Source organism: Salvelinus fontinalis, chromosome 28 (assembly GCF_029448725.1).
Source record: "Salvelinus fontinalis isolate EN_2023a chromosome 28, ASM2944872v1, whole genome shotgun sequence".
Taxonomy (NCBI): Eukaryota; Metazoa; Chordata; class Actinopteri; order Salmoniformes; family Salmonidae; genus Salvelinus; species Salvelinus fontinalis.
This window is the reverse complement of record NC_074692.1, coordinates 33,527,161-33,540,963: the sequence shown is the minus strand read 5'-3', so window position 1 is coordinate 33,540,963 and position 13,803 is coordinate 33,527,161. Positions and strand designations below refer to the sequence as shown.

The 13,803-nt window shown below is 46.3% G+C and overlaps 1 protein-coding gene across 1 annotated transcript in view; it reads right to left on the bottom strand.

Moving 5' to 3' along the window:
- Positions 1–11,944, bottom strand: part of LOC129826620 (uncharacterized) — a 48,499-nt gene extending 36,555 nt beyond the window's left edge. Inside the window, exon 1 of the mRNA XM_055887542.1 lies at positions 11,801–11,944. The gene's annotated coding sequence lies outside the window, so the exon portion shown is untranslated. The remainder of the gene's footprint in view (positions 1–11,800) is intronic.
- Between the last annotated feature and the right edge of the window lie 1,859 nt (positions 11,945–13,803).

Here is a 13,803-nt window from a genome sequence, read left to right as displayed (position 1 = left end):
AGTGTTTTCGTGTTTTTTCGTCTTTAATTTAATAAATCATGTCTTAACAAGAAGCTGCATTTTGGTTCAATCCCTGCTCCTCCTCTTCGGATGAAGAGGAGGAGGAACGCCGATACAGAACCACCCACCAATCCAGAACCAAGCAGCGTGAGTTCGAGCAGTGGACATGGGAGGACGTGTTAAATGGAAAAGGTTGCTACACATGGGAGGAGATCCGAGCTGGAAGAGATCGCCTTCCATGGGAACAGCTGGAGGCGATTAGGAGAGCGGAGGCAACGGGAGAGAGAGACCGGATTTATGAAGGTACGCGGCTAGCACGGAAGCCCGTGAAGAAACCCCAAAAATTTCTTGGGGGGGGGCTAAGAGGTAGTGGGCCAAGGGCAGGTAGGAGACCTGCGCCCACTTCCCAGGCTAACCGTGGAGAGCGGGAGTACGGGCAGACGCCGTGTTACGCAGTAGAGCGCACGGTGTCTCCTGTACGTGTGCATAGCCCGGTGCGGGTTATTCCACCTCCCCGCACTGGTAGGGCTAGATTGAGCATTGAGCCAAGTGCCATGAAGCCGGCTCTACATATCTGGCCACCAGTACGTCTCCTTGGGCCGGCGTTCATTGGCACCAGCCTTACGCATGGTGTCCCCGGTTCGCCTACATAGCCCGGTGCGGGTTATTCCACCTCCCTGCACTGGTCGGGCGACGGGGAGCATTCAACCAGGTAAGGTTGGGCAGGCTCAATGCTCAAGGGAGCCAGTACGCCTGCACGGTCCGGTATTTCCGGCGCCACCTCCCCGCCCCAGCCCAGTACCACCAGTGCCTACACTACGCACCAGGCTTCCAGTGCGTCTCCAGAGCCCTGTTCCTCCTCCACGCACTCTCCCTATGGTGCGTGTCTCCAGCCCAGTGCCTCCAGTTCCGGCACCACGCACTAAGCCACCTGTGCGTCTCCAGAGCCCTGTACACACTGTTCCTTCTCCCCGTACTCGTCCTGATGTGCGTGCCCTCAGCCCGGTGCCACCAGTGCCGGTACCACGCACCAGGCCTATAGTGCGCTTCGAGAGGTCAGTGTGCCCTGTCCCTGCTCCCCGCACTAGGCTTGAAGTGCGTGTCTCCAGTCCGGTGCCTCCAGTTCCGGCACCACGCACCAGGCCTACAGTGCGTCTCAGCCGGCCAGAGTCTGCCGTCTGCCCAACGGCGCCTGAACTGTCCGTCTGCCAAGCGCCGCATGAACTGCCCGTCTGTATTGAGCCTTCAAAGCCGCCCGTCTGCCATGAGCCTGCAAAGCCGCCCGTCTGCCATGAGCCGCTAGAGCCTTCCGCCAGACAGGAGCCGCTAGAGCCTTCCGCCAGACAGGAGCAGCCAAAGCCTTCCGCCAGACAGGATCAGCCAGAGCCATCCGTCTCCGCAGCGCCATCTGAGCCATCCGTCTCCTCAGCGCCATCTGAGCCATCCGTCTCCCCAGCGCCGTCTGAGCCATCCGTCTCCCCAGCGCCGTCTGAGCCATCCGTCTCCCCAGCGCCGTCTGAGCCATCCGTCTGTCCCGAGCCATTAGAGCCGCCCGTCTGTCCCGAGCCGTCAGAGCCGTTAGTCAGTCAGGAGCCGCTAGAGCCATTCGTCAGTCAGGATCTGCCAGAGCCGCCAACCAGACAGGATCTGCCAGAGCCGCCAACCAGACAGGATCTGCCAGAGCCGCCAACCAGACAGGATCTGCCAGAGCCGCCAACCAGACAGGATCTGCCAGAGCCGCCAACCAGACAGGATCTGCCAGAGCCGTCAGCAAGCCATGAGCGTCCAGAGCCGTCAGCCAGCCATGAGCGTCCAGAGCCGTCAGCTAGCCATGAGCGTCCAGAGCCGTCAGCTAGCCATGAGCGTCCAGAGCCGTCAGCCAGTCATGAGCTGCCCCTCAGCCCAGAGCTGCCATTGATCCAGAACTGTCCCTCAGTCCAGAGCTGTCTCTCTGTCCGGAGCTGCCCTTCAGTCCGGAGTTGCCCCTCTATCCTGAGCTACCTCTCTATCCTGACCTACCTCTCGGTCTTGAGCTATCTCTCTATCCCGGTGCTGCCCCTTGTCCTGGTGCTGCCCCTTATCTTAAGGTTAACATTTAAATTAAGTGGGTGTAAGATGAGGGTGGTCATTCTAAGGGGGAAACGTAAGCTGGGATTGACTATGGTGGGGTGGGGACCTCGCCCAGAGCCTGAGCCACCACCGTGGTCAGATGCCCACCCAGACCCTCCCCTAAACTTTGTGCTGGTGCGCCCGGAGTTCGCACCTTAAGGGGGGGGTTATGTCACGTTCCTGACCTGTTTTCTGTTAGTTTTTGTATGTGTTAGTTGGTCAGGACGTGAGTTTGGGTGGGCAGTCTATGTTTTCTGTTTCTATGTTGGTTTAAGGGTGACCTGATATGGCTCTCAATTAGAGGCAGGTGGTTTTCATTTCCTCTGATTGAGAGTCATATTAAGGTAGGTGTTTTCACACTGTTTGTTGTGGGTGGTTGTCTCCTGTGTCTGTGTCTATGTACGTTGCGCCACACGGGACTGTTTTCGGTTTGTTTGTTCGTTTGTTCGGTTTATGTAGTCTGTTCCTGTTTCATGCGTTCTTCGTGTCATGTAAGTTCTTATGTTCAGGAGCGTCTACGTCGTTTGTTGTTTTGTAGTTTGTTAAAGTGTTTTCGTGTTTTTTCGTCTTTAATTTAATAAATCATGTCTTATCAAGAAGCTGCATTTTGGTTCAATCCCTGCTCCTCCTCTTCGGATGAAGAGGAGGAGGAACGCCGATACAGAACCACCCACCAATCCAGAACCAAGCAGCGTGAGTTCGAGCAGTGGACATGGGAGGACGTGTTAAATGGAAAAGGTTGCTACACATGGGAGGAGATCCGAGCTGGAAGAGATCGCCTTCCATGGGAACAGCTGGAGGCGATTAGGAGAGCGGAGGCAACGGGAGAGAGAGACCGGATTTATGAAGGTAGCGGCTAGCACGGAAGCCCGTGAAGAGGAGGAGGAACGCCGTTACACACGCCAGGTGGATTAACAACAAGCTAAACTGTGTTTTGGTATATTGCACTTGTGATTTCATTAAAATTAAATATTTTTAGTAATTTAATTTGAATTTGGCGCTCTGCAATTCAGCGGATGTTGACGAAAATGATCCTACTAAAGGGATCGGTGCGCCAAGAGGTTTTAAGGGGCAAATTGTTGACACGTTTTATTAAAATTGAGAAACGAGCTTAAAGTTTTCTTTACTGACCATCATTTTCACCTATCTGACCGCTTGCATGATGAAGAGTTTCTCACACGACTGGCCTATCTGGGTGATGTTTTTTCTTGCCTGAATGATCTTAATCTAGGATTACAGGGACTCTCCGCAACTAAATTCAATGTGCGAGACAAAATTGAGGCTATGATTAAGAAGCTGGAGCTCTTCTCTGTCTGCATTAACAAGGACAAGCCACAGGTCTTTCCATCATTGTATGATTTTTTTGTGTGCAAATGAACTCAAGCTTACGGACAATGTCAATTGTGATATAGCGAAGCACCTGAGTGAGTCAGGCGCCCAATTATGCAGGTACTTTCCCGAAACGGATGACACAAACAACTGGATTCATTATCCCTTTCATGCCCTGCCTCCAGTCCACTTACTGATATCTGAACAAGAGAGCCTCATCGAAATTGCAATAACCGGTTCTGTGAAAATTGAATTTAATCAGAAGCCACTGCCAGATTTCTGGATTGGTCTGCGCTTAGAGTATCCTGCCTTTGCAAATCGCGCTGTTAAGACACTGATGCCCTTTGCAACCATGTACCTATGTGAGAATGGATTATTTGCCCTTACTAGCATGAAAACTAAATACAGGAACAGACTGTCTGTGGAAAATGTTTTAAGACTGAGACTCTCCAATACAACCCAACATTGCAGAGTTATGTGCATCCTTTCAAGCACACCCTTCTCATTAACCTGTGGTGAGTTATTCACAATTTCTGATGAACAAATAAGGTTTTATATGTAATATGGTTAAATAAAGAGCTAAATTATTGATTATTATTATATTATTATTTGTGCCCTGGTCCTATAAGAGCTCTTTGTTACTTCCCACGAGCCGGGTTGTGACAAAAACTCACACTCATTCTTATGTTTAATAAATGTCCTGGGGGCAAAGTATCGGCCCACCAGGACACCTACAGCACCCGATGTCACAGGAAGGCCAAAAAAGAATCGGAACTAGAAGCACAAGCATTTCACTACACTCACATTAACATCTGCTAACTGCTATGTGACCAATAAAATTTGATTTCTATAGTGTGTGTGTGTGTGTGTGTGTGAGTGTGTGTGTGTGTGTGTGTGTGTGTGTGTGTGTGTGTGTGTGTGTGTGTGTGTGTGTGTGTGTGTGTGTGTGTGTGTGTGTGTGTGTGTGTGTGTGTGTGTGTGTGTGTGTGTGTGTGTGTGTGTGTGTGTGTGTGTGTGTGTGTGTGTGTGTGGCGGGCTTACAATGATGGCAAAAAACAACATTTGAGAGTGCGCTGACCCTGGTTCTAGAGGGGGTACGCAGCTGGAGGTTGAATGTTTGAAGGGGTACGGGACTATAAAACGTTTGGGAACCACTCTAGGCCCTATACCAACGATGTCACAACACAACGATATCACAACACAACGATATCAGCAAATTCATCTCTGAAGAGGCTAAAATAAATCTGATCATTCTGGATCCTAATTCGACAGGTTGCACATCAAAATATAAATGATGCATTCCCTGGATACATTATATGAAATAGTTTACTTTTTGATTCATAGGCTATACCATCTCAGTTGTCTTACTTCGCACTGGAAACAAAATCCCTGCCAGTTAATGGAAAGTATTTTTTCTCGTTGCGTTTATCGCGATATTACTTTTTGTCCATATCAGCCAGCTCTAGTGTGTAGTGTATTATACTACAGTACACTACAAAAATTCTAGAGTAGATAATACACATTTCAAAATGGTACCACAGTACACAGCAAAATACTATAGTAAGTACTATACATGGTCACAGGGTACCTCAGTGGGATGTACAGTATACTACAGTACAATATTCTATAGAAAGCACTTCACTTTACGTTTGTATACTGTAGAATTGTTTCATGGTGAGAGAGGACCAGACTTAAATGCCACACTGACTAGTTGTCTTTAACACATCGCCCTAGCAACTCAACAAGCACCAGGGTCATGGCTAAAATGGATCCAGCTTTTGTCAAATTAACGTCAGATTTGACTTTTCCTAGCAGGTTAAGAGAACTTGTGCAGCAGGTTAGGATAATTAACATAGCAGATTAGGAGAATTAGGTAAAGGTTAGGAGAAGTTGGATCCCTTCTAGCCATGACCACCACCAGCTGCAAATCATTGTCAATCAGCCTCCTCGCTTGTTTGCAACACTTTAAACTATTTGCCTTGAACGCAGATCCTCATCAAGCACTAGCTGCTACATTGCTAACAAGGTTGGAGGGTAACTGATTACATGAAAAACGATAACCATAATCAGTTGCGTTACCAGCGAAAAATATATTTAGAGAAAACTAGATAATTCCTTCTTGGACTAATTTTCAATTCAGAAAGGCTGTTTGCGGGAAAAAAATACATTATGACAGCTTTCTGTTTTCTCAATGACATTCCATTCAGCATTGATGCTGCAAGTTTAAGTTTGTTCCACCTGAACAAGTCTGACCACAAGTCAGAGACCACTATCATGACACACACATGCTTTTGATGGCTCATGTTTGTCTTCTGCTAATGCCTTTTAAGGGTAATCCAAAAGTAACTGAACGTAATCAGATTATTTTACTGAGTTTGGGTAATCCAAAAATGACATTACTGAATATAATTTTGGACAGGTAACTAGTAACTGTAACAGATTAAATTTAGAAAGTAACCTACCCAACCCTGATTGCTAATCTGCCTCCACACCGGTCCTCACTCTCCTTAATCACAACTTCTACCACTACTTCAACCTGACCAAACACAAATTCCTCCTCTCTGTTCTGCAGTGCATGTCGTGTTGCACGACCCTGTGCTACGGGATTTACCAAGTTTTACTGAGCAAGTTCTCCTGCTCTCTATATTCACTCCAGACGAGCTTCAATGCCATACAACTCTCCTTCCGTGGCCTCCAACTTCTCATAAATGCAAGTAAAACTAAATGCATGCTATTCAATCGATCACTGCCCGCACCTGCTCGCCCGTCCAGCATCACTAATCTGTACGGCTCTGACTTAGAATACGTGGACAACTACAAATACCTGGGTGTCTGGTTAGACTGTAAACTCTCCTTCCAGACTCACATTAAGCATCTCCAATCGAAAATTAAATCTAGAATCGGCTTCCTATATCGCAACAAAGCATCCTCCACTCATGCTGCCAAAAATACCCTCGTAAAACTGACCATCCTATCGATCCTCGACTTCGGTGATGTCATCTATAAAATAGCCTCCAACACTCTACTCAACAAACTGGATGCAGTCTATCACAGTGCCATCCGTTTTGTCACCAAAGCCCCATACACTACCCACCATTGCGACCTGTACGCTCTCGTTGGTTGGCCTTCGCTTCATACTCGTCACCAAACCCACTGGCTACAGGTTGTCTACAAGTCTCTGCTAGGTAAAGCCCCGCCTTATCTCAGCTCACTGGTCACCATAGCAGCACCCACTCGTAGCACGCGCTCCAGCAGGTATATCTCACTGGTCACCCCCAAAGCCAATTCCTCCTTTGGTCGTCTTTCCTTCCAGTTCTCTGCTGCCAATGACTGGAACGAACTGCACAAATCTCTGAAGCTGGAGACTCATATCTCCCTCACTAGCTTTAAGCACCAGCTGTCAGAGCAGCTCACAGATCACTGCACCTGTACACAGCCCATCTGTAAACAGCCCATCTATCTACCTACCTCATCCCCATATTGTATTTATTTATTTATCTTTCTCCTTTGCACCCCAGTATCTCTACTTGCACATTCATCTTCTGCACATCTACCATTCCAGTGTTTAATTGCTATATTGTAATTACTTCGCCACCATTGCCTATTTATTTGCCTTAACTTACCTCATTTGCACTCACTGTTGTCATGACGTTGGCCTGGGGGTAGGTTTATGACAGTCATAAATACCTCTTCCCCCCTTTTTCCTCTCTCTACCCTACTGATGTTACATTTGCAAACACCTTGGTTAACATAGAGATTCTGGGAACATCAGAAGGTGGGGGGGAATTAACTATATTCTGGTAATCCGACCAATTGAACATATGTGGTGGTACTTAATGAATATGATGTCAGTTCGGTTGTCATCTGAGACATTCTCATCAATGATAAGATGACATAAACTCTACAGTGTAGTGTCTACACATCAGAGCTATCAGATTCACATGGAAATGTTGTTCAATTTAAATGTTTGAATATGAAATTATTCGTGATGGGATGAAATGTGATTTTAGCTTCTAAAATGTGAGATTTGGGTTTTCATAAGGTTAGGGCCCTGCTCAATCAGTGGCCCACCCCTGTGAAGGGACATGGGCTATAAAACTTTTAAAACACACCCTCCTCTCTCTTCCTATATAACGCCTTGACGACAATATAACCTCCTGTTCTGAGGATGTGAGGACGACGGTCCGATGTCAGAATGGTTCAGATAACAACTACAGAACGAAGCCAACATCAGCGTGAGCTTTGGTTGCGAATGATATGATCTTTGAACTCTTATTCACTACAGAATTGATACCTCCTAGCCGTTGAGTTAGCAACAGCAGCTGCAAACGCAGGTTAGGAAGGAACAGACAGAGTATCCCGTCTACCACACAACGACGTTACTACAACGTATCCAATTGACCACCAGAGACATTCTTCAAAGGACAAAGGACTCGGTTTGGCAACACGGCCTTCCATCTACCTCCAACCTACTGAAGCGCAGCTCAGAATAAATATTTATTGCATTTTCCTTTTCCAAATGGGCGGTAATTTAGAATGCATAAGATACTGTATTTACGATAGCACAGCTTCTCCCTGTGTACCTCAGTCTTCCCGCTCTTTCATTCAAACCCAGCTGTAACCAGCTGTCATATCTGTTCCGCCCGCTAGGGACGTTTTCCTTTATGACGTAATTTGTAATCAAGTTATGATTAATTATGTGTATATGTAATTCTGTGTGATTAGTTAGGTATTTAGTAAATAAATAATTAAACCCAATTTTGTATTGCTGATTCAACTTGTTAGCCAGGGTTCGTGAAGATAACCAAGAATGTACAACTTTCAGATGAGACTGAATTAAGGTGACGATTAATAGTGACTGCTATTGATGTAAAATATTACTAGGTCTTTAAGAGTTTATTTGGAAGATTAAAGCTCTATAAATATTATTTTGTGGTGCCCCGACTCTCTAGTTAATTACATTTACATGATTAGCTCAATCAGGTAATATTAATTACGGAGAAATGATTTTATAGAATAGCATGTCATATCACTTAATCCGGCATAGCCAAAGACACAACACTGTATATAGACTTTTTGTTTTCTTTTGTTCTACTGTATTATTGACTGTATTTTTTGTTTATTCCATGTGTAACTCTGTGTTGTTGTATGTGTCGAATTGCTATGCTTTATCTTGGCCAGGTCGCAGTTGCAAATGAGAACTTGTTCTCAACTAGTTGGTTAAATAAAGGTGAAATAAATAAAATTCCACCAACAAGGCCTCAAAGACTTCACCCCCCAAACCAGCTCCAGACCTGAATTCTCTCCCTGCCTCCGCATATTACGACTTGGCATCTGACACATCCTGTCTCTGCAGTTACAGCTCCCTGCAACAATCCAGCAGGCCTTCTCCCCCCCCCCCCCCCCCATTTCACTCATACCTGAACACAGGTACCGTCCCTCTCCCCCACTTCTCTCTCACTGCCCCAGTCACCTCTGTTTTGGTGGTGCAACATCTGTCTCCTCCACGCCATTAGTCCCTGCATCCCCTTTTCGTCCACTAAACTACTTCTCCTGCTCTCCTGGTCAGTTGACTACAGCTGCCCCTCCTGCCAGGACCACAACCACCTCCAACCATGTTGCCTAACGCACGAAGACACCAAGTACCTGAGAACCACCATGACGACATTCCCTGCTGCTTCCACTGCCACATATTCATTCCACAAACAACTTGGCTTCCAAGCCTCAGATCAACATCTCCTGCAGTAGTATGTCAGCAGGTACTGGGGGCGCTCTTGACAACTGTACTGTCACCTCTTCGACCGCAGGGTGTCCTTCGCCTGCGACCTCTGCGGTTGTCTATCCCACCCTGCCTGCATCCTGTCTGCCCCAACGCCAGGCCCCTGACGCTTCCCCTGCCGCTCTGCTCAGACCTCTTCTTTCCTCCGTACAACGCTCTTGTCACATGGATGATGCTGGAGAGGCGAAGCAGGTACGGGGAGTCAAACATTTAATGTGGATTGGACATGGAACGAGACAGGAACAGCGTCAGAAAACAAGTATTACAGACAAATAACAATTAATTCAGCAGCGGGGAACTGAGCAAGGGAACTGACAAATCAGGGGAGGAAATAAACAGATGATGAGTGAGTCCAGGTGAGTCCAATATCGCTGATGCACGTGAAGAGGGAAGGCAGGTGTGCATAATAGATGATAGGAATGAGTGATGCAGGGCAGCCTGGTTCCCTCAAGCGCCAGGGGGGGAAGAGCTGTAGCATACCTGACAGGACCCCCCATCTAGGGGCACCACCCAGCGTCCCACCAGGGCGAACCGGCCGAGACATGGGTGCTGGGCAAGCTGGTTGGGGCGTGGAAGCCCGACGAACTGACAGGAGCTTGGGAGCCTGGTGAGCCGGCTGAGGCATGGGAGCCTAACATCAGGGTGACGCAAGACGCCTGTCGATCCCGCTGCAGAGAAGGAGCCCGACAATCCAGCGGAGCGTGACGTGGGATGGAAACCTCCCGAGCCAACCGAGGCAACGAAACCTCTCAAGCCAGCCAGGGTGTGGACGCCCGACGGGCTGGCTTGGGCACCCCCTGTTCTATCGGTAGCGGAATCCACCCCGACGTCACCAACAAAACAAAACAAAAAAATCCTGCACCGGCTGGGTGAACAAGAACTGACGATCCGGCTGAGGCCCGACGTGGGATGGGTGCCATCAGAGCCAACCGGGGCAAGGAAACCTCTTGAGCCAGCTAGGGCGTGGAAGCCCAACAAGCTGGCTAGGCACCCCTGGTTCCATTGGCGGCGACCCAGAGCCAATGTCACCATACCAACCGGAACGCCAGTACTCCCCGATGCTTCGTATGTTGGCTGCTGCATTCTGTCACATGGATGACGCTGGAGAGGCGAAGCAGATACGGGGAGTCAAACATTTAATGTGGATTGGACATGGAACGAGACAGGAACAGCGTCAGAAAACAAGTATTACAGACAAATAACAATGAATGCAGCAGCGGGGAACTGAGCAAGGGAACTGACAAATATAAAGGAGGTAATAAACAGATGAAGAGTGAGTCCAGGTGAGTCCAATATCGCTGATGCGCGTGACGAGGGAAGGCAGGTGTGCATAATAGATGATAGGAATGAGTGATGCAGGGCAGCCTGGCTCCCTCAAGCGCCAGGGGGGGAAGAGCGGGAGCAGACGTGACAGCTCTGCCTTTTCTTCTTCATCTGTGGTGAGGGACAGCTGTTGTCCCCTATGCTCCAACAACCTGGTTACTACGTTTGCCTTCAACACGCAAATGCTCCTGCAACGGTTCAGCCCCTGGTCTTACCAGCCTCTCTTAGATCAGGGAAGCAACTGCCTCTGTTCAAGTCTCCAATTGCCGGCCACAGCCCAGACTCGCAGCCCAGACACTCAGCCCAGACACTCAGCCCAGACACTCAGGCCAGACACTCAGCCCAGACACTCAGCCCAGACACTCAGCCCAGACACTCAGCCCAGACACTCCATCCAATCCACTATTCAGCACCGACTTATTAGGAATGTCTAAACCTGTTTTTGCTTTGTCATCATGGGGTATTGTGTGTAGATTGATGAGGGGAAAAAAACTATTTAATCAATTTTAGCACAAGGCTGTAAACTAACAAAGTGGAAAAAGTCAAGCGGTCTGAATACTTTCCGAAGGCAATGTACCACGGCTAAGGGCTGTATCCAGGCCACTACATGTTGCGTCATGCATAAGAACAGCCCTTAGCCATGATATATTGGCCATATATCCTACCCCCTCTAGCCGTATTGCTTAGATAATTACTTTACTGCCTATCCCACTAAACTCCTTCCTAAATGTTTCTGGGACAGAGAATCAACAGCGGTGCGTGAGTAAAACCACTTGGTGTTGTGATAATTGCGTTGTTTGCTCTATAACCTGTTAGTTCATATGTCTTGGCACCGTGATATATAGGCCCAAAGGCCGATACAATAAGAAGACTCAGTGGCAGAATAAATTCAACCACACATTTTGTTTCAGCACTAAACCGAAGAGAAACATATGTCCGGTAAAGTCCACAAAGCACATTTCATGTAACAAACAGTTACATGCCCTACAGCACAGTCAAGTTAGTGTTTTGATATTTTTGGATTACTAACCAACTATTGATTTATACCACAAGTCTCAAAGAAAACAGGAGCTGCCTCCACTATTCCATCAGAATTTCAACTTCAACATTTCAACATCAACAAATCACCTACAGTATGCTTAGTTTAATACAGTGACAACTAAAAGATTCCAAAAACAATTGAGTCCAGTCAACGTAAGCTAAATATCATGGTACAAATGTATCTGTGTGTGCGTAAGTAGAAAAAACATGTTGACTCACCCTACTTGTAGAGAAATACCAATGCCATCCTCCTCTCTTTGATGTTGACGAGACTTCCTTTCATGGGAAACGATTGGCCAGTTAGTTAACATTAGCCTACTACATCTAGCTACATATTGAAGGTCCATCCTCACAGGCCAGGGGCACAATGTATGAATTTATGGTTGGATCAGAATCACCATTATAATCATTGGCCAGTATGGAGAATTAAGTAAAACCACAAGTCCAAATCCCTATCTCCATTCATGGCTAATTTAGGAAAGGGACAATTTTAGCTAGCTAGCTAGCTAGCCACCGGAATGCAACACAATGAGAAGCAACAATTTAAGTTTTATTTTCTGTCAAATGACCTTTGGCTTGATGTTACGTGATTGGTGTGAAGCCAAATCCAAACTGGCTTCCCTTGACCCTTAGTGGGTTTTGACAGAAAGTGGATGTTGATACACTTAGTTAGTCTAGCTAGGTTCTGTGTCGATAAACATCAGTGACCTCTGGTAGCCATGCCTGAGTCCAGCCAGATGTTGACTCTACAGGTGACTTCTACTGCATGCAGGGAAAACAATGTGTGATTAGTATGTTATTAACTATATTATTCTTGGCGTTTTGTTGGTGTAATTTGTTTTAAAGACAATTTGTATCCCTTTTTCTCATTGAGTCTTGAAGTCACATCATGGAATACAAGGCTTAGCTGTATAATAAGACACTGGACGCAACAGTCACAAAAAGGAGATGCGTACGTACCGAAAAAGGCAGGTATTTTGTGTTTAATGCTGACTTTATTCTCTTAACCAGCACTTAGTCTTTTGCACTATTTATGTAATGTTTATTTGTGTGTCATATATGAAGCTCTATGGCAAATTGCAATGTATATATCCCCATGTTAGATTATTAATTGACATCTTCTGAAGTAAAGTAGGTATTTGTATCTAGAAGTGACTAATTCAAACAAGTGTGAGAATGCTGAGAGGCTTCTCTCCTTGGAGAATCAGGCTTAGTGAATGACCAGCCCATTTCCTCTAAATGCAATAGTGTATGGCAATCACATTCATTCAAACTCTAGTACCACACTATCAAAATGGGTCAACCATGCAGTTGTCACAAACTAAATGGTCAGTGACGCTGATAAGGACTTTTGTAGACGTGGGTTATAGCTGTGACGTGGGGTATGTATTCACTGACCCCCTTAATACAACCAACTATACAACAAAGGAGAGACACAGTGGCTACTGCTTCAGGAATACTTAACGAGAGTCTCCAACAATGTGCAGTTAATAAAACGCTCAGACATCCCAACAACCTGTATCTACATGAAGACATTCCAACAACCTGTATCTACATGAAGACATTCCAACAACCTGTATCTACATGAAGACATTCTAACAACCTGTATCTACATGAAGACATTCTAACAACCTGTATCTACATGAAGACATTCCAACAACCTGTATCTACATGAAGACATTCCAACAATCTGTATCTACATGAAGACATTCTAACAACCTGTATCTACATGAAGACATTCCAACAACCTGTATCTACATGAAGACATTCCAACAACCTGTATCTACATGAAGACATTCTAACAACCTGTATCTACATGAAGACATTCCAACAACCTGTATCTACATGAAGACATTCCAACAACCTGTATCTACATGAAGACATTCCAACAACCTGTATCTACATGAAGACATTCTAACAACCTGTATCTACATGAAGACATTCCAACAAGCTGTATCTACATGAAGACATTCCAACAACCTGTATCTACATGAAGACATTCCAACAACCTGTATCTACATGAAGACATTCTAACAACCTGTATCTACATGAAGACATTCCAACAACCTGTATCTACATGAAGACATTCCAACAACCTGTATCTACATGAAGACATCCCAACAACCTGTATCGACATGAAGACATTCTAACAACCTGTATCTACATGAAGACATTCTAACAACCTGTATCTACATGAAGACATTCCAACAACCTGTATCTAC